This window comes from Myxine glutinosa, chromosome 2, assembly GCF_964187855.1.
Source record: "Myxine glutinosa chromosome 2, kmMyxGlut1.1, whole genome shotgun sequence".
NCBI lineage: Eukaryota > Metazoa > Chordata > Myxini > Myxiniformes > Myxinidae > Myxine > Myxine glutinosa.
The window spans coordinates 84,852,318-84,874,968 of NC_136262.1; positions in this window are offsets into that span (position 1 = coordinate 84,852,318).

A 22,651-nucleotide genomic window follows, 5' to 3' on the forward strand; every position below is an offset into this window, starting at 1 on the left:
TAGACCAGAGGGAAATACCATACATTACCACCCAAAAGGTCATGGTGAAATAGGGTTTTAATAGGTATACATAAAACCAGTGTTAAACGGCATATTTGACATAAACGACTTTTAAGCAAGATAAATTGGTCGATATAAAAACAAATGCAAAGGAAGCCAGCAGCCATGTGTTATATCAATTAAAGATCCAGGGAAAAGTTAGTTTGGTTGTTTCTTTTTGGATACAAAAGGCACAGCTCATCATTGAGCATAAGGAGAGGCTAAACGAACGAGTAAGTAAATAAAGAAACATGCCAACAGGCACACGCTTTGATGAATCACCTTGCCTGTGGCACACCGGCATGACAGTTTAAAACTGGGCCGAGATGCAAACCCAGGCTAGACAGCTTAGACGCGAGTGTGCATACCTCTAGGGTGCATACCTCCAGGACTCGAGGCCATCCTGGCACCCTGAAGATATAATGAAGCAAAATAAAGCATCAAAATAAAGCAGCATACCATCAATCCATCCAATGAGAGCCCCGATGCTGCAAAAGTAGGTGAATGGCAGAAAATACACCGGGTAGATTTTCATTGCCATTTCGGTGGTATGCGGGGAGGACAATGCCATGTAGTCGGAGTACCTGCATTCAAAATGACTTTATATTTTTGAAAGGCACTGTTGGATCTTCAACGTCCACCTGCACAAGCTATAGCAGGCAGGATGCCTGGATTAACCCCGACTCCATCGGATGGTGCTCTGGTCGATGCAATTACCGCCAACCTGCGAAGCACCAGGTTGACAACTGAAAGGTAGAATGAGTGTCAACCCGAGTCTATATTGCTTAAGGGCAGGAACACTACCTTTTATACAATTTCAAGGCCAATGTAAAAGTGAGATGACAGAGGCAACACGGTAATCACCTGCCGGTGAGTAAGAGCGTTAGGACTAGGAGGTTTTACTTCCGAGGTATCCTGAAAAGCCCAACAAGCGCATTAGTGTAACAGAAGACAACTATAACACGGCACTCAGTGGAGAGCATACCTCCGCCTGGTTGGCCACATCACTCAATGGTGAAGTATCACTTAAAAAATTAAATAACTCTCATATCCGAATCCATATTCAGATCTCCACCAAAATCGAATCGATTCTTCCTTGTCACAACCCCAACCTGTCCACCAAGTTTCGTCCAAATCCGTCCACAACCTTTTGAGATATCCCGCTATGTATCGTTTTTGGCCCAATCTCCGGATGGTGAAGAATCACTTAAGAAATTAAATAATTCTCATATCAGAATCCATATTCAGATCTTCCCCAAAATCCAATAGAATCGTCCTTGTCAGACACTCAACCGGTCCACCAAGTTTCGTCCGAATCCGTCAACAACTTTTCGAGATAGTTTGTCCACTTCACTTCACTTCACAAACAAACAGGGGTGAAAACATAACCTCCATCCACCTTTGGTGGCGGAGGTAAAAAGGAAAGGTAAAACGATCACACTAGATCACTAGGTGATCACTAAATAATATAACATGATACCCCACAGTGTTCAAGTCTATACTTCAATTTAAATAAAATAATGATTTTAAAGGTCGTTAAAATAAATTCCGGAAGTTTAGCACGACTGAAGCATTCTTTAATATCAACCTTATACACCACTATATTTAACTTGTCCAAGTACTGCAAAACTGGAGGCTCCTTGGAAATAACAAGAATGCAATTTGTGTTATACGGTCCTGAAGTATATAATTCAATTTAAATAAAACTAGCAACGGTGCCTGCCCTACGGGCGGGACTTCAATTGGGAAGCCTAAATGAAAAGGCAAAATATCAGAAGTTGAAGGCTTTTTTTATTTTAAACGATTCATATAAACATCCGTTGAATCATATCACACGCAAATCATCAAAATCTAAACAGTACATGGCGCCAATTTTGAAAAAAGATTGAATTCTGCAAAACGGAAGCGGCCACTACACGTCTTTCTCAGTCGCACGTTTATGTGTGAAGAGTGCGCGCCGAATCTGTAACAGGGAAGCGGCTGCTACACCTGTTCCTCAGTCGCTTTGCACACGCTGCCGTGTTACTTCGGAGCCGCACGTTTATATAGGAAGAGTTCGTCAGGAGTCGATCTACTCTCTCCTGGTATATAGAATTTCAACAAAAGCCACATCACTGTTCATATCGGTAAATATTATTCCATCGTGTTTGGAAAAAACTGGAAAATTGGAAAATTGGAAAAATTGGAAAAACAATATAGCCTATTTTACTCCAGGGGGTCCTAGGATTACCCACCCAAAATATCGTTGCGATCGGTTCAGCCGTTTTTGCGGTACCTTCGAACGGACAGACAGACGGAAGGACATTTGGTGAATTATAGTAAAATATAGATGATAAATTCGTATAAATAAATAAATTCCAGAATTTAATGGATTAGATTATTAGAATTACCCTTTAGAATTCCCCTTTAGAACCGTCTAGATGGCTTCAAGCAGGCGGCGTGCCACCTCGTTTTACTGACGTTTACACAGTGTCTATTGCATGAACCTATCTAACATGTTACATCACAGTTATTTTTGTACCCGCTGTTTGTGTCCATTAACATGTCTTTAAAAACAGTAAGTTTCTTATTTGGAATGATTTTCAATTTTGTTTGTCTGCCAGGCCGGCAGACAGAGAAAAAAAAAATCGCACCTGTGTCCGAAGGATTCGGTTGAGTTTGGCATTTTCAATTTGAAAAATGGCAAAGCCTAAAATCGAATGAAGCCCTTTATAATTACCCTTTATAACCCAATATAATTAAACACGGTGGGTTAGACAGATTCTTCTTCTTCATTTTGCATGGATGGATGGAAGGATGGACATAGCGAAATATTGAAGCGGCTAAATCGCTTTAAAATTTCACTCCTCTCTGCGCACATACGGTCGGACAAATTCAGAGACAAAATACAGTTAAATGGCAAGTTTGTTTTCCAATTCACATTCCAATTCGGTTTCAAAATATAACATTCAATTTAAATAAGCTGTTCCTCGATCATAAACTGACATTTACAAACAGATGGACGGACATGAATCAATTGCTTAATCGCACTTTTTGCTTCGTGTGTGCGGGGTAAAAACAAAATAATGCAATGTATCATAATGTCCTTGTCCTGCATGTGATAAATATGTACAGCTCCTTCATAAGCTGCAGAAAATATAGGAGAAAAGCTCTCTTTTGAATTACACTCGATAACAAATAAACGCAGTGAAACGGAAATGCATGGCCAAGAAAATTGGAGTTAAGAAAAGGGAAATACACTAGAATGAAAGAGACATGGTGAAACCTGATAATGGAAGCAGTATGAAAAAAGAAATGCCAATACTAACAATAACTTGTATAAATAATTAATTAATGCCTCCTCGTGTCTCATGTGTAACTTTGTGGAACTTTAGGGTGGAACTCTGTGATGTGGAACTTTCATTTGTGGAACTGCCTTCTGGAGTTGGTTCAATCACACACTTCCCATGGCTTCAAGCAGGTGGTGTACCGCCATCTAATGTGTCATCCCCATCCCTCCTCGTGATCTTTTCTACCCCCAATTACACAACCTAACCAAACTACCTTATTTGCAGGTTATGTTTCCTCCCCTCCTCTTTTTATTGGTGTTCATTCCCTTACCTGTTATGTCCAACTGTGCACTCCCCTCTCCCTTCGCTTCACCCTCTCCTCCCCCAAACCCCACCACCAATTCCTTTTTTGCCCTCTGTCACCTCTCCCTTCCATTAATCTATTTTTTTTTATCTACAAATTAATGAGAGATCAACTCGATCGGCTGTTCCTAAATGAATCATCAATGGGGGGAAAAAAATCTGCATAGACCCAGCATGACAAAGTATTCCTCGAAAGAGCAATGTGTGATGCCGACAAGATTGAAAAGGTTTGCATCAATATTTTATGCCTGTTACAAAACGACAAACAATGTCGAAGAAACATGTGAAAGGGCAAAATATTATAAATAAAAAGGTACCACGACATGAGAACAAGAAACACAACCACAAAGTCTAAATTCATGCTCGAGAACCAATTTCAGGAAAAATTATGGCACAAGTCTTTGATTTAAGACATTTGGGAAAAGCTACAACATTTTCTTTAAAATATACCATTCACAAGATTATGCTTTTGCTTTAGAAATGTGGGGAGAATAACCAAAGAACCTACTCGAAACATCTAGCACTGTATATTATTCTAGTTATCTAGTACATCCATACAATTACTATGGAAAAGATATTCAAAACAAAAAAAAATTCATTGCTTTCTATATATTCCTGAGAGTTGGCATATCACATTTGACGTGTCTATGCTTGGTTCGAATCTCGACCCGTCTATGAACCATCACCCTGGTATTTATGACGCAGGTTGAGGCATCGAAGACGTGTGGACTTGTCCATCAGAAGGACCTTAAGCTGGAGGAGCCATCTGCCAACACTGGTCGTTCATGGACGTTATGATCATCCCAGGGTGTCCTTTAGAAAGAGCAAGCGAGTTATTGCCACCACTCTGGCTAAGTTCCAAATTCCTACCGGATCTTGAAACTTGGGCCAAAAACGCTCCTTGGTCGACCCCATCAGACAGTGGGGATAATTGAGGCCATGAAAGAGGTAGTAGTAGTAGTCGTAGTAATCGTAGCATTAGTTTTATATCTGCCTCAACACTCAGCATCACATTAGCCGGATACTTCTCAGAGATATGAGCTCTTTTAAAAAGCCTATTTACATTCAACTTGCCTCTGAAGAATATGGCAGCAAGTAATCTGCAAAAACCCACTATAATGTCACTGCGACATTTAAACTTCAGGAATAAATTGACACTAATTAAAGCTGTGCATCAATAAAGAGATGATATCACAAGATTTCAATGAAAACTCCAGGTATCTTTTTAGCTTTCTAAAAGACCTTTACCGTTTTATCAAAGAGACGAATTTCCTGGTAATTCCACAATGGCCATTTACATTTTCAACTCATTTGCATTAAAATTGCCTGTCTTCAGGAATGAAAAGGCAATCGCTCATTAACGGAGTAATTTTGTACAAAGAATGTGCCATGGCTCCTTCCCCTGGGCCTGTTTCTCCCCACCTTAGATGTCAGCGGCCCAACACAGTGATTGGGCCACGCTTCGATACTCTGATTGGCCCGAGGGCTTTGCACGCTGATTGGGCGAAGATTCTATTTGGATGTTGGGCTAAAACATATCGCCCTGTTAGGATCATGAACTGACTTGGGGTCTTCGTCATGGTAGACATTGAAGAATCCTTTTTATAGCTATAAATGTGCTATATATGCAGAAAACATTTTAATACACGACAGCTTAAAAATCTTTCATAAAGTCATGTTCAAAACAGTTTTTACCTGCGACGTGCTGTAGGTATTCAAGAGCTCCGCATGGTTGTTGTTGTGGTTCTTGTTAGGGGTCGATTTTTTAAATGTGCATTGTGCACCCATTGGTCAGACAGCTGCCGGACCCCACCCGCATTTGTCGCTTAACTCCGCCCACCGTGGCACCCAGAATAAATAATGTCTGCCATCTTGGTTTTCTGGTGGGCCTGAGACATCAGGCCTGTCAGCCTCTGCTGATTATACACTGCCCGGATTTGTTGCGTCAGATTTACATTGGCTTTGTTTGGGTCTAGTGTTACTTAAGATGAGAGACCATGAAAAATCTAATCATATGTAGAATAAAAATAATTAGTAATGTTTAATGAAGCCCGTCAGCATGGACGTTACACGCCTCCCTAAAGCTGTTCCTGTGGTAATTTTGTTAAACATCATTGGATTTCGATCGGCTTTGTTACTCACTATGCGGCCTGCATCCTTCTTTTTTTTACCCCTTACACAACTGAGTAAAATGTGCTTCACTCATCAAAACTGTACCACAACTTGGCACAAGTCGTCTGCTCAATTTGCATCTTATTCCCCCCCGCATCAACTTTTGTGTGCAATTTACTTGTTCCACATAAAGTAAATTTACAGTAAACTAAAAGCATGAACGAGAGGTCACCACGTTTTGCATACACACAGGAGCCATTCAAAAATTAAGTAACGCTCAGGAGGGTATGGGGGGGAGGGATGGGATTGTATGTCCAAACGTTAGGGAGAGCTTCAAGGGGGTTAGAGGCGGTGTTTCCAGTGGCGTTATGTAACACTATTAGCCAATGACTGTTTTGTTTACCTCTATAATAGACTCACAGTTTTATCATACACATCTTGAACTAGAACGGCACTCAGTAGAGAGCATACCTCCACATGGTTGGCCATATAACTCAAAGGTGAAGAATCACTAAAAAAATTCTACTAGCTGCATCCGGATCTTCACCAAAATTGAATCGATTCTTCCTTGTCACACACCTAACCTGTCCAACAAGTTTCGTCCAAATCCATCCATAACATTTTGAGATATCCTGCTATGTATGGTTTTTGGCCCTGTCTCCCAATGATGAAGAATAACTTAAAAAATTATATTAGCCGGATCTGAAACCGGATCTTCACCAAACTCTAATCATTTCGTCCTTGTGACATACGCTACATCTCTGCCAAATTTCGTCCGAATCCGTCCAAAACTTTTTGAGATATCCCGCAAGCCGCAATGTATCGTTTTTGGCCCTATCTCCCAATGGTGAAGAATCACTTAAGAAATTAAATAATTCTCATGTCCGAATCCATATTCAGATCTTCACCAAAATCGAATCATTTCCTCCTTGTGACATACACTACATCTCTGCCAAATTTCGTCCGAATCTGTGCAAATCTTTTTGAGATATCCCACAAGCCGCAATGTATCGTTTTTGGCCCTATCTCCCAATGGTGAAGAATCACTTAAGAAATTAAATAATTCTCATGTCCGAATCCATATTCAGATCTTCACCAAAATCGAATCATTTCCTCCTTGTGACATACGCTACATCTCTGCCAAATTTCGTCCAAATCCGTCCATAACATTTTGAGATATTTTGTTCACAAACGAACAGACAGACAAACGGACAGACAAACGGACAGACAGGGGTGAAAACATAACCTCCATCCACCTTTGGTGGCGGAGGTAAAAACAAAACCGCTGTTAAATATATTGGGGAAAATTGTAGCGTATAGTACTGTACTGTATTGCATTTATAGACTGCTTCAGACATACAACTTCAACGTTACATTTTCAGAAATAAGGGACGAAGGCAATTTTACTCCTACAATTTCAACAGTATATCGATTGTTATTTGCAAGTCGATTTAAGAGTGGTGAAGAAAAAATACAGTGGACCTCACAAGGAGAAATCGCGGAGCTGAAAGTGAAGTTGCCAATTTTTCAGAGAAGAGTTGTCAACCATAAAGGTGCATTAAAATGGACATTAAGATAGCATCGTTTTTGTCCAAAAAATAATTATGGCACCGGTTGTGCCCACAATGCGGTCATTCTTGTTAAACACTACAAGTGTTGACGTGAACTTATTCCAGAAAAAAAGTAAAAGTGCAGGATAGTTTATGAAACAACGATTACTCAAGGGCTCCTCCTATAAATACATAAAATATCAAATTAATATTTAAACGCCTTGATGCCATCTCATGTAAATATTTGGGATGGGTACACAGCCATTTCAGCCCATGTGCTTCATCATTCTTCATCATTCTTCATCATTCTTCATCATTCATAAAAATGCCACCCAGATGTTCTTTGAGTTGTTCAAATAAAGGAAGGTTACAAGAGGACAAGCCTGAACTGTATTAAGGGGAGGAGGGGCATTCCAACATGTCTCCATGAGAGTATCCATGTACTTTGAGGTCTGATAAAGTAGAAGTCCTTCGATAATTACCTCACATAAACATGAATTTCAAGGGAAACCAAATAACTTTCCATACTATAGGATACTATAAGCCAAGTACTATAATATCTTTCTTGTACTGTATACTATAAGAGAGATGTTTGTCTGTCTGGGTCGTCATTTTCCTCAGAGATGGCCAAGCGGATGTTTGTCAAACTTTCATAAGTTCATCAGTAAGTGTTGAGGAGTGTTTTAGGCAAAACAAAAAAACTTTTGAAAAAAAACTAAAAAAGATGGGTTTTTTTTTTAAATAATAATCTCTCTTAAAGTGCATAAGCCTTTGTCGCGAAATGTGAAAGATAATATTAAATTATGCCTGACCCCCATTCCTTTGTGGGTGTCGGAGATGTATTAGATAATATTAAATGATGCCTGACCCCATTCCTTTGTGGGTGTCGAAGTATTTTAGGTCCCCTTTAAAAAAAAAAAAAAAGGCATACGCTACAACATGATTATAACAGCACCGGGAATGCCGGATGCCATTGCTAGTTCCGTATAAAATAATCTGAAGATTTAGCAAAGTTAGATGATCATTATGCTTCATTTTTTTCTTTTGTGACAGCATTTGCTCACCAATTGATGGGAATTTTTTAACTCGCTGTAAAATTTAAACACATTTCTACTTCAAAGACATAGAGATGCATTTTTAAATTGTGCATTTTCAAATTGTTCAGAAAGTCTGATGTAATCAATTTCGCTGGTTTGATGTTCACCTTCAGAAGGAACTTATAGAGGCACCTGTTCTATTGCACATCTGACTATTTTGGCTACCATCTTGCTTTTATCCAGAATGCTTTTGCCAGCAATGATGTCACTTACTAAATATAATTTTGTCAGGATAAATAATATTACTGTAAAAAAATTCAGCATTTAGCTGTTATTATTGCCTGTTGTACAATTTTTCAAATCCCAATTGACCACGAACTGCCTCGTACTCATTCTGGCGCCGAGAGGCGCCGAGAGGCACGAGAGGCACTACACTGGCGCCGAGAGGGAGGGGTCACCACTATGGGTAAGTGGGTCCCGGACCCAATAGGGACCCGTAATTATTCCATAAAAATTTTTTGTTTTCATATAATGATAGTTTGTGTCGATAAAACACAAGGGGTCAGCTTTATTTTGCGTCTCCAAGCCACTCAGGCGATTCCATGACATGCCATTACCATGGGCAGTAACACCATCCCTCATAAAATAAACTATTGTGGGAACAATTTACATAATGGTAATCGTGGTAATGATGCAATGACATAAATGAACACATGAGTGTTGTCCAAACGCCATCCGAATTAAATGGGTTAAGAAACGAATCCGCATATACGAATAAGTGAATAACACCCAAATTTCCCTTAGTCATGGCATGTTTCTGACAATGAAAATATGGAAACCTCTGTATGGTACGTACGTGGAGATGAACAGATGAGTGGATTTGATTCCCAGTAGTAGACTAGTAGTAATGTAAATTGTTGCCACACTATTTTATTTTATGAGTAAGGGTGTCATTTTTAGCCACGTCGCAGACGCTGCTCATAGAGTGCACTCTGCTGTTGTTGTTGTTACCACGTCTTCTTCTTCTTCTTCTTGTTGTTGTTGTTCTTGCAGAGAAGACAAAACCTCAAAGCTCCACCCATTCTGGGAACCATAGCTCCACCCATTCTGGGAGAGCCTTCATAAAAACAAATATCCACCATCTATCTATAATTCCAGCAATCTCTGTGTGTATGTTTGTATGTTTGTATGTTTGTATGTTTGTATGTTTGTATGTTTGTATGTATGTTTGTCTGTGACCGCTGTTTCTCGACAACTACCGGTCCGATATACTTGAAACTTGCCAGGTATATTGCTGGGGACCCGAGGATGTGCCTTTTCAAGGTTTGAAATTAATCGGACAAGCAGTTACCGAGCTATGTCCAAAAAACGATTCAACCAATCAGAGAGCAGCGAGCTATCACGTGTGCCGAACGTGGCGAACAGACTCTGCCTCGGACGGCACATTTGAGAGCGTATTCATTTATTTCACGTTTGCAAACTATGTTGGCGCTATGTTGGCGTTAAACTATGTTTTAAAACTAATAAAAACTAATTTGCGATTCATCGTAACTGCGATATACGACCTTCCGGAGCTCCCGTGAGAGCGTGCGCCATTACGGATAGTAATTCAATTAAAAACATAAAAACATTGTCCCAATTCAGTCAGAGCGAAGGGCGTTGTTTTAAGCGAAGAGCGTTTTATTTTTCCCCTTAAATTCAGTCGCCGGACGGTGAAAGCTTTTTTTTGGGGGCAGCTACTGGCAGCGACGTACGGCCAATCACAGGACACGTTGTTGTGTCGACGTGCCGTGTTGTTTTCCCTCGCGGTTTGGAATGTTTTTCCTTTTCATTTCTTTTCTCTTCCTTACGGAAGTACGGGCATTTCCTTAAATTTGCGATTCTTTCGCTTTCCTGCGCGTTTGGGCACGCTATGGCGATTTCTTTACCAAACTCCGAAGCCGTTCGCTTTGGACCAAACCATTTCATGTAAATAGAGGGGGGGGATTGTCACCGTACTCGCAAGCCGTTCGCTTTGGACCAAACCATTTCATGTAAATAGAGGGGGGGGGGGATATAATTTTAGATATAGATATAGTACGGGCATGCCCTAGTTTTATTAACTCGCATAGCTTTGAGGCCTGTTTTGTAGGCCCGTGGTGTCTTCCTCTCACACAGTTTTCTTTCAAATCAAATTCGATATATCATTTCATTTTTCACAGTCGCCAACATAGTTTTAGACTCGGTTGAAAAAAAACGGGAAGAAAATGCGATGAAAGTTGCCCTTTATAGAACGAAATGAATTCTCAAACGCCTGTAACTTCAAGTCCATTGAGATATTTTTTTTTTAAATCGCGGCATGGTCAGTCATACACCGCCCGAAATAAGAGACGGGAAAATGCCGAGATATATATATTTTGTTTAAATCGCGGCATGCTCAGTCATACACCGCCCGAAATAACAGACGGGAAAATGCCGAGATATATTAAAAATTCGTCCATTTGATGACAATCGTCACGATGAAATATTTAATTTATACGTCGTCACAATAATGTGGAGAGAGGAGCATAGCTTCGTTCACGTGTCGCCACACACGGGAAATTGCCGAGATATATATTTTTTTAAATCGCGGCATGGTCAGTCATACACCGCCTGAAATAACAGACGGGAAAATGCCGAGATATATTAAAAATTCGTCGCCACACACGGGAAATTGCCGAGATATATTTTCACTTTGCACAAAAATAACATCAAGTAATCGAATCAATAGGAATGTCCTGTGCTTATAACATCGACGTTATAGGCACAGCTGCATCTAGGCATTGTGTAACATCGACGCGGCTTTTGTTTTCATTAAAACTTTTTGTACTTGTTTAACTCTTAGATGCAGGCGTCAAAAATCCTACATAAACGCAGCCATTGGGCCACAGACGCCCAAAGGATGTATTCGTGTAATGTGTTTTTTTTTATTTTATAGATTTCTTTTCTTTAATATCCTTTTTCAATCCAATTCGATGCTCATGGATGTGTATTTGCTAAGAAAATGTGAATAAAATTGATCCTATTATTTGGAAGAATCCCATACAAGTAATGAATAATCTTTTTTTTTTTTTGCAAAAAAACACAATTTGGGGGGGTTTTTCAACTTTTTTTTCTTTAAAAAGGTGAGACTCGTGGAGGAGTATTTGCTCAAAAAAAATACGATTCACTGATCCTTTTATTTAGAATGTATATGTCCACCACATTGTCAAAAATCCTGCACCAATGCAGTCCTGGGAGGCCCGGGCATTTTATTTACTTATTATGATTATGTGTAATGGGTAATGTGTTATGGGCAATGTGTTATGGGCAATGTGTTATGGGTAATGTGTTATGGGTAATGTGTTATGGGTAATGTGTTATGGGTAATGTGTTATGGGTAATGTGTTATGGGTAATGTGTTATGGGTAATGTGTTATGGGTAATGTGTTATGGGTAATGTGTTATGGGTAATGTGTTATGGGTAATGTGTTATGGGTAATGTGTTATGGGTAATGTGTAATGTGTTATGGGTAATGTGTAATGTGTTATGAATGAAGGTTTTACCTCGAATCTGAATGAAATATTTTTACATTTATTCCATTGAATTATTTATATCCAAGTTATAGGAGCATACAAGAAGGCTCATGCAAAGAAAATAATTATATAACATGGTTATAACACAAGAAAAATTATGAGGCGCCTCTAATGCCCCAGGCCTGCATTAGTGTTATGAATGAAGAATGAAGCTTTTCCCACAAACCTCAATGAAAATTTTCATATTTTTGTCACTGAATTATTTGTAACCAAGTTATCGGAGCATAGACTGAGGCTCATATCAAGAAAATAATGATATAACATAGTAGTACAACAACATTTATGCCTGGTCTCTAAGGCCCTTGCCTGCATTCGTGTTATGAGAGAATATGAAGAGATAGTTCCTGCTTAAAGAGGGGATTGCACATTGTGAGGAATTTTTGTCTCTCACTGCCTGTCTCTTTCCTCCAAAAAACCCTTAACCCTCGTGGTCCCCCTGTGCTGTCTTTGTCTTTCCCTCGTGGTCCCCCTGTGCTGTCTTTGTCTTTCCCTCGTGGTCCCCCTGTGCTGTCTTTGTCTTTCCCTCGCGGTCCCCATGTGCTGTCTTTGTCTTTCCCTCGTGGTCCCCCTGTACTGTCTTTCCCTCGCGGTCCCCATGTGCTGTCTTTGTCTTTCCCTCGTGGTCCCCCTGTGCTGTCTTTGTCTTTCCCTCGTGGTCCCCCTGTGCTGTCTTTGTCTTTCCCTCGTGGTCCCCATGTGCTGTCTTTGTCTTTCCCTCGTGGTCCCCATGTGCTGTCTTTGTCTTTCCCTCGTGGTCCCCCTGTGCTGTCTTTGTCTTTCCCTCGTGGTCCCCATGTGCTGTCTTTGTCTTTCCCTCGTGGTCCCCCTGTGCTGTCTTTGTCTTTCCCTCGTGGTCCCCATGTGCTGTCTTTGTCTTTCCCTCGTGGTCCCCATGTGCTGTCTTTGTCTTTCCCTCGTGGTCCCCCTGTACTCTCTTTGTCTTTCCCTCGTGGTCCCCCTGTGCTGTCTTTGTCTTTCCCTCGTGGTCCCCATGTGCTGTCTTTGTCTTTCCCTCGCGGTCCCATGTGCTGTCTTTGTCTTTCCCTCGTGGTCCCCCTGTGCTGTCTTTGTCTTTCCCTCGTGGTCCCCCTGTGCTGTCTTTGTCTTTCCCTCGCGGTCCCCATGTGCTGTCTTTGTCTTTCCCTCATGGTCCCCCTGTGCTGTCTTTGTCTTTCCCTCGTGGTCCCCATGTGCTGTCTTTGTCTTTCCCTCGTGATCCCCCTGTGCTGTCTTTGTCTTTCCCTCGTGGTCCCCATGTGCTGTCTTTGTCTTTCCCTCGTGGTCCCCCTGTGCTGTCTTTGTCTTTCCCTCGTGGTCCCCATGTGCTGTCTTTGTCTTTCCCTCGTGGTCCCCCTGTACTCTTTGTCTTTCCCTCGTGGTCCCCCTGTGCTGCGTTTGTCTTTCCCTCGTGGTCCCCCTGTGCTGTCTTTGTCTTTCCCTCATGGTCCCCCTGTGCTGTCTTTGTCTTTCCCTCGTGGTCCCCCTGTGCTGCCTTCGTCTTTCCCTCGTGGTCCCCCTGTGCTGTCTTTCCCTCGCGGTTGTCAGCTTTCACGAGCCTCGATTCAGTATAGAAAAAAAAAAAAAAAAAAAAAATGAGTGAAGAATGAAGATTTTCCCACAAACCAGAATTAAATTTTCATATTTTTGTCACTGAATTATTTGTAACCAAGTTATAGGAGCATATAATGAGGCTCACATCAAGAAAATAATGATATAACATAGTAGTACAACAACATTTACGCGGGGCCTCGAAGGCCCCAGGCCTGCATTCATGTAGGTTTTTCGTGTTATAAGTGAAGAATGAAGATTTTCCCACAAGCCTGAATGAATTTTTTTTATGTCATTGAATTTTGTGTAACAACATGAAAGTCGGTGAAGATGAGACTCATTCCAAAAAAAATAAATTGTACAACATAGTTTTTGCAACAAAAAAACCTTGTGGGCCTCCGAGGCCCAATCACTGCATCCAAGGGTTAAAAGGATAAAACATTTTGAAGGGGGCCCGAATGAAGTGGGCCCGGCACTTAGTATTGCACCAGGACCCATTCTGGTTCTCGCCGGCCCTCCTCATATATTGGTTGTTTTGTTGTGAAGGGGCAATGTTTTTGTCATGTACACTTTGAGAGGGGTGGAATGGAAGGATGACGAGAAAGAGAAGAAGAATGCTCAAGATAATGGAGTTTAGGGTAGTGTGGGCGTGTGTCAGAGACAAAGGCAAGGAGGATCGGAGATGATAGGAGTAAAGTTAAGGATGGGAAAGGGTATATATAACATGGAAAGGGTATGGGAAAGGGTATACATTGAACATTAATGTTGTAATGACTGAACATACATAATTCTATAATGCTGTTAAAACTCCGGTGATACATCCATGAAGCTACATGTAAGCTAAATATGTGCAATTTAGTCTTTGTTCTTTGTTCTATACTGGCAGGGCAATTGTTTTATATTCCCAGTTGTCAATATGCGGTCAATAATTCAATATATGCGGTATATGCGGTCAATAATTACCTCTGCCACAAAAGGTAGATGGAGGTTATGTTTTCACCCCTGTCTGTTTGTTTGTTTATCTGATTGTTTGTGAACCGGATATCTCAAAAGGTTATGGATGTATTCGGACGAAAGTTGTTGGATAGGCTGGGCGTATATCAAGGAAGAATTGGTTACATTTTGATGAAGTTCCGGATCCGGACCAAATATATATTTTTAAGTGATTCTTCACCATTGAGTGATAGGGCCAAAACTATATATAGCATGATATTTCAAAACGTTGTGGACTACTTATGACAAAACGTGGTAGATGAGTTGGTTCGGTGACAAGAACAAGCCAATTAGATTTTGGTTCAGGTCCGAATCCAGATCTGGCCTATCAGTGGGATACAAAACAAACTGTTCAGCCTGGTACATATATGCTCTCTAGCGAGTGCCGTTCTAGTTGAGTTATTGGGTACACCTGCCATCATAGATAAGAGGCTATTGCCATTCAGTTTAAAAACTAAGGAAAAGTCCTGGTATTCACCATAATGTGTTTTTGCCTGTCTACCTCTAGAAAGCTCCATAAACGGTAAACAGTCCTTTTTTGTATGCATCATCAGGGATCGTGGAAGAACTAGCACCATGCACGGATCAGGACCTAACAGACAAAAACAGGACGCAAACTAGGACACAAAACATTTTCTACCAATGACATAAAACATACCCAGAAAACAGTAGACGCCTTCCATTTACTGGCATCTTGTTTCAGTCGGCCCATCATCCTAACAAGCAACTGCTCATTTAAATGTCGTATTTGAGACATTGCCAAGTAGAGTAAGGTGGGATAAGATGTCCCCGGGTTAGGGTTTGGAAAAAAACTGTGTCCAGTGAAATTGGACAAAAGATTCCCCCTAAACCTGCAATAGAACGTCATCAGTCCTGGTTAGATATATTGTTGCGGATATGAGGATTGCATTTTTTTGATTGTGTGTATTGTAGTGGTAAATTGTTGTGTAACATTGGTTGGATATGGCCCCTCCTGCCTCCAGAGTTGTGTAAAGGTAAAAAGGGCGTCCCGGTAGTTATTCCATAAACACCACATTGCAGGACACGATAAAACCCTTGTTCAGTAGCTTATATCTTATTATGTGTTTTAGAGTAAGGCCTTGTCTTCCATTAGAATAATACTCCATTGCACCGAATCAATTAAGAATAGCTCCCCTTCAATACTTCCATTTCCCAGCCAAACTCTCCATCTGTGGGTAAAGCAGTTCACAAGCGTGGGGTGCACGCCCTCTCATTTCGCTGCGATAGTGAATATGTGCTCCGTGATCTGTTTGAACAGGAGGGGCGGGGTCGCCCGGGAGAGGCAAGCCCAGGGCGCGCCACGAAGGGCGGGGCTGTTCAGCCCCATGCCCAAATAAGGACACAAGCCCGTGGCTCGCCACGAGGGGCATGCCGTCGGCGCCATGCCCAAATAAGGAGACAAGCCCGTGGGATTACCATACAAGGTCACGAAACAGAGCACGGGGGGGGGGGGGGGGGGGGGGGAGGGCGTGTCAGTCCCGCGCTGGAGAGAAGTGAGAGGAAGGGAATACGAGCTGAGCGGCGTGGATAGGTACACGACAAAGAAAGGGTCCAAGAGAAAGCAGAGGAACTTTTACGAACGAGTTGCAAAGAGATGCGGCAGATGAGTCCAGCATATGAACTAGTAGCAGATGTGAGTGTAAGGGTACAGGATGTGATTAGGCCACAGAGAAGCCTACAGGATATTTAGTTGCACAACAATGCTTGCTATGTAGTCCAGAAAACTTTGTTTATCCATTGGCCTCTTGTAGGGTGTAATGTTCATGTTATTGGCCAAGATCCTGGACTGTGATACCAAAAAACCTCCCCCCAGATTGTACAAGAGATGCGTTTTGAAATGGTCTCAACTAAAGAACACCTACAGATGTAAGCAATCAATAGGGTGTAGCCTATTTCTCCAAATTGCTTTAAATTAATTAATTCCTTGCATAAATAAAAAGTCACTCCCAAACAAGAATAGGCATGGCAGGAAAGCCTTGAGGTACGCACACTCACCTCTAAACTGTCTAGCTTGGGTTTGAATCCCTGTCATCCTGGTGTTCCACAGGCAGGGTGATTCATCAATGTGTGTCATCCCTCGGATGGACTGTTAAAGTGGGCATCCCATCTGCATACATCAGTTGGTGGACGCTAACGATCCCATGGTGTCATTCGTGAAGAGTAGGCGAGCAATCACGGACAACCTGGCCAAATTCAAAATTCCTACCGTAACGACTGCTGGGAAGGCAATGGCAAAACACTCAATATAAGCCTTGCCAATAAACTGGTTTGACAGCATTGATGCTCTGTAACAGAGTATGGTCCATCAAAATCAGAACAAGAATATGATGGAAAGCCATCTAAAATGGGCCAGAAACCATGTTAATTGGACCGCATATCAGTGAAATACATTTATCTTTTTGAATGAGTCAAAGCACAACCTCCAAGAGTCATACAGGAAGCTGTTTCCCACAGCTTGACCAAGCATCCCCTAAGGATCACCGGTGAGGAAATGCATCTCCAGTCAGAGCGTGGATTGCGTGCATTTTCTCATCGGCATCAGGAAGAAGACACAGGGTTAAGTAACCATGGGAGACAATTGGAGGAGCGTAGAAACTGCAATTTCAAGGTATTGTAACCTTTTGCCATGCAACTAATTGTTGTTGTTTATTGCATTTAATCACAACAGTTCAAGCACAATTTTATGTTGTTCAACTTTTTTGTTCCATATAGATGGATTTCTTTCGACCTTCTTATTAGTTTTGTTTAGAGATCTTTAGACCTTTAGATTTATTATTTCTTAGATTTTTTAGCTCTGACACGAACCTCGATCTTGTATACAAAAAAAAGAAAAAAGAAAAATAGACCTCGACCTGAATGACTCATGAAAGGTTCAAAAAGAGGTTCAAATAGGACCAGCATAAGCAGCCTTTAGATGCTACGCAGTGGATGTTTTTAACTTTCCACTGAGCCATGTGAGTATGTGGCCATAATAATGAAGACCATCATCGCTTGATAAAGTTGTTTAAAAAAAAACAAACAATCGTTGCAAACAGATGAATGCGTAAACAAGGGCCCAAAACATAATTCAGGTTCAATATTGTACATTCTATTGCAATGAAAATCATATCAGGTATAGGTAAGCAAAGAAAAAAATGGCATTTAGATCATCCTTCATTTGAGCAAAATTCCTCTCTTAAAGCATGGAAAGAGAGGAAGACAAAGAAAAATACAGCCATGACTTTTTCACACACAAAGGAAGACTAGTCTTCTCCCAGTTAGTTTGCCTCCCTCAATCCTGAAGATTCTTGCAGAAGATAGTCTTCACAAGGAATATAGTTACTCTGCGTCGGCCATAAAATATGGACAAATAATTTTCTCATTTCGAAGTTGGGAGAAATATTTCTAATTGTTGTGAGAATTAAGAATGAGAAGTGTTTTGGGAATAAAACCTTCTTCAAAGCAAGACCTTTCTCAAACACTTTGATCTCTCTTGCTTTGAGAAAAAGGGCTCATGCCCATAACGTCGCCTTGCCTTCCCAAGAAAGTTAGAAATACCTCGCTCAACTTTTGAACGAGAAATTAAGTCACCCTGTGACCTTTTTGGTTTTCACTTTTAATTTTATCCTCTCTGCATTCATCTTGCGATTTTTACCCTCGCCAGGGGAAAGGGCATTGCATTTGAGTCCGTTTGTTTGTCTGTCTGTCTGTCTGTCTGTCTGTTTGTTTGTCCGCACAGAACAAGTATGATTTCCTATGCAACCGTTGGTCCGATTGACAGGAAATTTTCACCATATGTGCAACTCCTCCTGCAGAATTATTAATGCTAATTATTACGTTATATGTCAAGTGGTACGGACATCATCTTGGAAGAACCGAACAAAATTTCACCTCTATATCTCCGAAAGCGCTGCATAGAAAAAATTGAGACATTGCTCATTGTAAAGAACTCTCCATGTGGAATAAAATATGTTAATGATGACGTCGTATGTTCCTCCATTATGACGTCATAATTCGACAAGTACAAAACTTCATCCGATCAAGATGAAATTTCTTGAGCGTCATGTAGGCATAAATTGTGGGAGAAAAAAAAATGGTGACGTCATCGGTCACGTGGTTCAGCCGCCATATTTATTTTAACACAAAAGCCATAAAAACCACCAAAAACATGTCCTGGCGACTGTATGCAATCTGTTACGTGCTCCTCCCCAACCCCCGGTCACGGTGTACCTCCGAGCCCCGAGAGGAGTCACGGCAGAAAAATGTGTAATTCTGTATGTCAAAGATCAATGGTGAAGCCACACCAATTGTTACCAACAAACAAATATTGTATTAAGATCACACAAGAATAACAGTACAACAACAATAGTAATCAATTGTACAACCAATATATATTTCCTATGATGGTACCATCAGGTTCGTACAATATAACTCACTGTGATCCAAGTGAGCGAAAAGAAGAACATTCCCCAATGTCTCTATTCCGGCATCAAGCCCAAGTCGATCCGCTCCAGCGATCTTCAGAATGATGTCCAATCAAGACCAGAATCCCGTTCGGTTGGCAGTTACAGTCCTGCTGCCAAAGCTGCGCAAAGGCGCCCCCAAGGCGACTGGGAAATCACACCCTCGGGTATGGACGTTTCACGGCTCCAAATCAGCGACACGCAGATTTTCCACTCAAAAGCCACGTTACACACACACACACACACCAGATCAACGTCTGAATGTGATGAAAATGGTTGAAGCGAGATGAAACCTTGAGCGAAGCGCAAGTCCTGCGCGAGGTAAAAAATGGCCGACGGCCCGTTCTTGTGGCGTAACGGCACGACGATGATTCTCCTCGGAATCAACCGCCAAAACCTGACATGCAGGTTGATCTGTCACAGCGATAACAACTCTGTCGCAAGAATCCCTTTCCCAGGAAACCCGTTCGCTAGTGACCTCCATTCGTCAACGTTTGCTCCAGACCTCGAAGCAGCTAGGCCTCTTTCCCGACTCACTCGCTCCGCCTTCTTCCTCTTCCTCTTCCTCGTCGTCCGGTTCCGGTTTCATTTAAAACATTAACTTTTTTACCTTTTGAAAATAGCAATATCTATTTCCCTTAAACGACAACAATAATAGTACATGGAATCAAAAATGTTTACAGTGGATGAAAACCACAACAACGGAAGTGACGAATCTGTAACAAATCTCTGATTGCTCTTTCTTGTTAATTAATTATATTGCAGCTATTATTACTCAATTAATTAATTTAATCTTAATACATTGCTCTCTAACCTCTTCTATTTCCTCTTTTTATTTTCTTCCTTCATTGAATATTGTGCAGAAGATCGAGCACAGATATCAGTTTAATCCACAATTAATTTTCCCACTTTTTACAAGCACATATTTAATATAGTTGTTTTCTTGTAGGTTGATTGTCATTTGATCTAGCTTTGTATAATTATTATTATGTCTCTGCAGATAAAATCAATGACTGCGAATAACATGCAGCAGCTTTGTCTCTGCTCGTTACATCCGGCTTCCTACAGTGTGACAGTAAAACACCAGAACATACGTCAGGTAACTGCAAATGTAACAATTATATCTACATTACATGGCCTTCTTTCCATCTCACCACATAACCTTTAAAAATGCGGCGTGGCTTCAACTGCTAGCTGCTTAATTCAATGATGATGAACAATGTTGGTCCACTCGATGTTTGGACCTTGCCGGCAGGTGCATAAAGTGTCTGGATATCCCACCTCCCATATACCAAGTCGTGCGAAACGTTAAGACCATATAATTATAATAAATTGTAGCGTTTTTTGTTGTCGTTTCAAGTCCCCAGTGGCAATATAGAGATGTTGCCTAAGTTGGCAATAAAATGCTAATTGCGTGGGTCGTTCAAAATATTCTCGGAAAGAGAAACACAATGCTCCAGTGAAGGCAAAGCTTTTTCAAAACGTGTGTACATATAATGTGTAAAGAAATGTCTTTTCTTAATTTTAAAATACTTGCATATTGGAAAAAAGTAATTAAAGTTGGGATTTCTTCTACAATTGTGAATATCTCGTTCCGAGAATATTTTGAACGCCCCGTGTATCTGTCGGAAACATCGCATCCTCAGACAGCCATTTGATGATCTCATGCATTGATGGCAGCTGGTGACTTAACACCTGGAAACCTGCTAAAAGGTATGAACCACAAAATCATGACTCCCATCTAGTGAGTGGCACAAGCTAGTCCACATCCACATTTGCTTACTTCATCTCCACTATACTTTTTATTAGTCCCCTACCGGTGTACACCGGAGGGGACTATAGGTTTGCACGCTGTCTGTCAGTCCGTCAGTCCGTCAGTCCGTCAGTCAGTCCGTCAGTCCGTCAGTCAGTCCGTCAGTCCGTCAGTCCGTCAGTCCGTCAGTCAGTCCGTCAGTCCGTCAGTCCGTCCGTCAGTCCGTCAGTCCGTCCGTCCGTCAGTCCATCAGTCAGTCAGTCCGTCAGTCCGTCAGTCAGTCCGTCAGTCAGTCCGTCAGTCCGTCAGTCCGTCTGTGAGTCAGTCCGTCAGTCAGTCAGTCCGTCAGTCAGTCCGTCAGTCAGTCCGTCAGTCCGTCAGTCCGTCTGTGAGTCAGTCCATCAGTCCGTCAGTCCGTCAGTCCGTCAGTCAGTCCGTCAGTCCGTCAGTCCAACCGTCAGTCCGTCAGTCCGTCAGTCAGTCCGTCAGTCCATCAGTCAGTCCGTCAGCCCGTCAGTCTGTCAGTCCATCAGTCTGTCCGTCAGTCCGTCCGTCAGTCCGTCAGTCCATCAGTCCGTCAGTCTGTCAGTCTGTCAGTCCGTCAGTCCGTCAGTCTGTCAGTCCGTCCGTCAGTCCGTCCGTCAGTCCGTCAGTCCGTCCATCAGTCCGTCAGTCCGTCCATCAGTCCGTCAGTCCATCCGTCAGTCCGTCAGTTCGTCAGTCAGTCCATCAGTCCGTCAGTCCATCCGTCAGTCCGTCAGTTCGTCAGTCAGTCCATCAGTCCGTCAGTCCGTCAGTCCGTCAGTCCGTCAATCCGTCCGTCCATCCGTCCGTCAGTCCATCAGTCCGTCAGTCCGTCCGTCAGTCCGTCAGTCCGTCCGTCAGTCCGTCAGTCCGTCAGTCTGTCAGTCTGTCCGTCCGGTCAGTTTGTCCGTCCGTCCGTCCGTCAGTCCATCCATCCATCAGTCTGTCCGTCCGTCAGTCCTTCAGTCCATCAGTCAGTCCGTCCGTCAGTCCGTCAGTCTGTCCGTCCATCAGTCTGTCAGTCTGGTCAGTCTGTCCGTCCGGTCAGTCTGTCCGTCCGTCAGTCCGTCCATCAGTCCGTCAGTCTGTCCGTCCGTCAGTCCGTCAGTCTGTCCGTCCATCTGTCCGTCCGTCAGTCTGTCCATCCGTCAGTCCGTCAGTCAGTCCATCAGTCTGTCACGCAAAGAACAGTTTTCCGGACTTTTTTTCGAAACGCTTAAAGCTATTGATTTCAAACTTGGGACATGGTTTCCTCATGATAAGTTACAGATCAACTTCACGACCTTTCGATCATTTTTGACAAAGTTATGGCACTTTGAACTTTGGCAATTCTGATAATTCTGATGATCCTTAACTCAGTGCCATTTTAAGTTTTAATTTCCTTTAAAAAAGATTTTCTCTGCAATAATAGGACCGATTGAGATCAAATTTTCACCGTAGGGGCGACTCGGTCTGTAGAATATTGTAATGGTAATTATGACGTCACAGGTCACGTGGTTCGGCCGCCATATTGTTTTTCGTGAAAACACGAAAACCCCTTTTTCTCTGCAACGGCTGAACAGATCGAGGCCAAACTTTGCAGGCATAATCACATACCCATGACGAACAAAAAAGTCAGCGAGCCTGACGTCATGCATCACATGGTTTCAGAGTTATGACGTTTTTAATCATGAACCTTTAAAACCACGCTCCTCCGTCATTTTTGATCCAATCGAGGGGAAACTTCACAGATCTGTTCAGCATGTCAGTCTACTAAAATGTCCTCTTGGAATTTGCGATAGGGCACGTGGTTTGGCAGATATCGTTAATCAAACGAAAATATTTTTTAAAAATGGATATCTCTTGTTTATTCGAGAGTTCTCCTCAAGCCGCACCGCGCACCCTCAGCCTCGTCTCGCGAACGTCA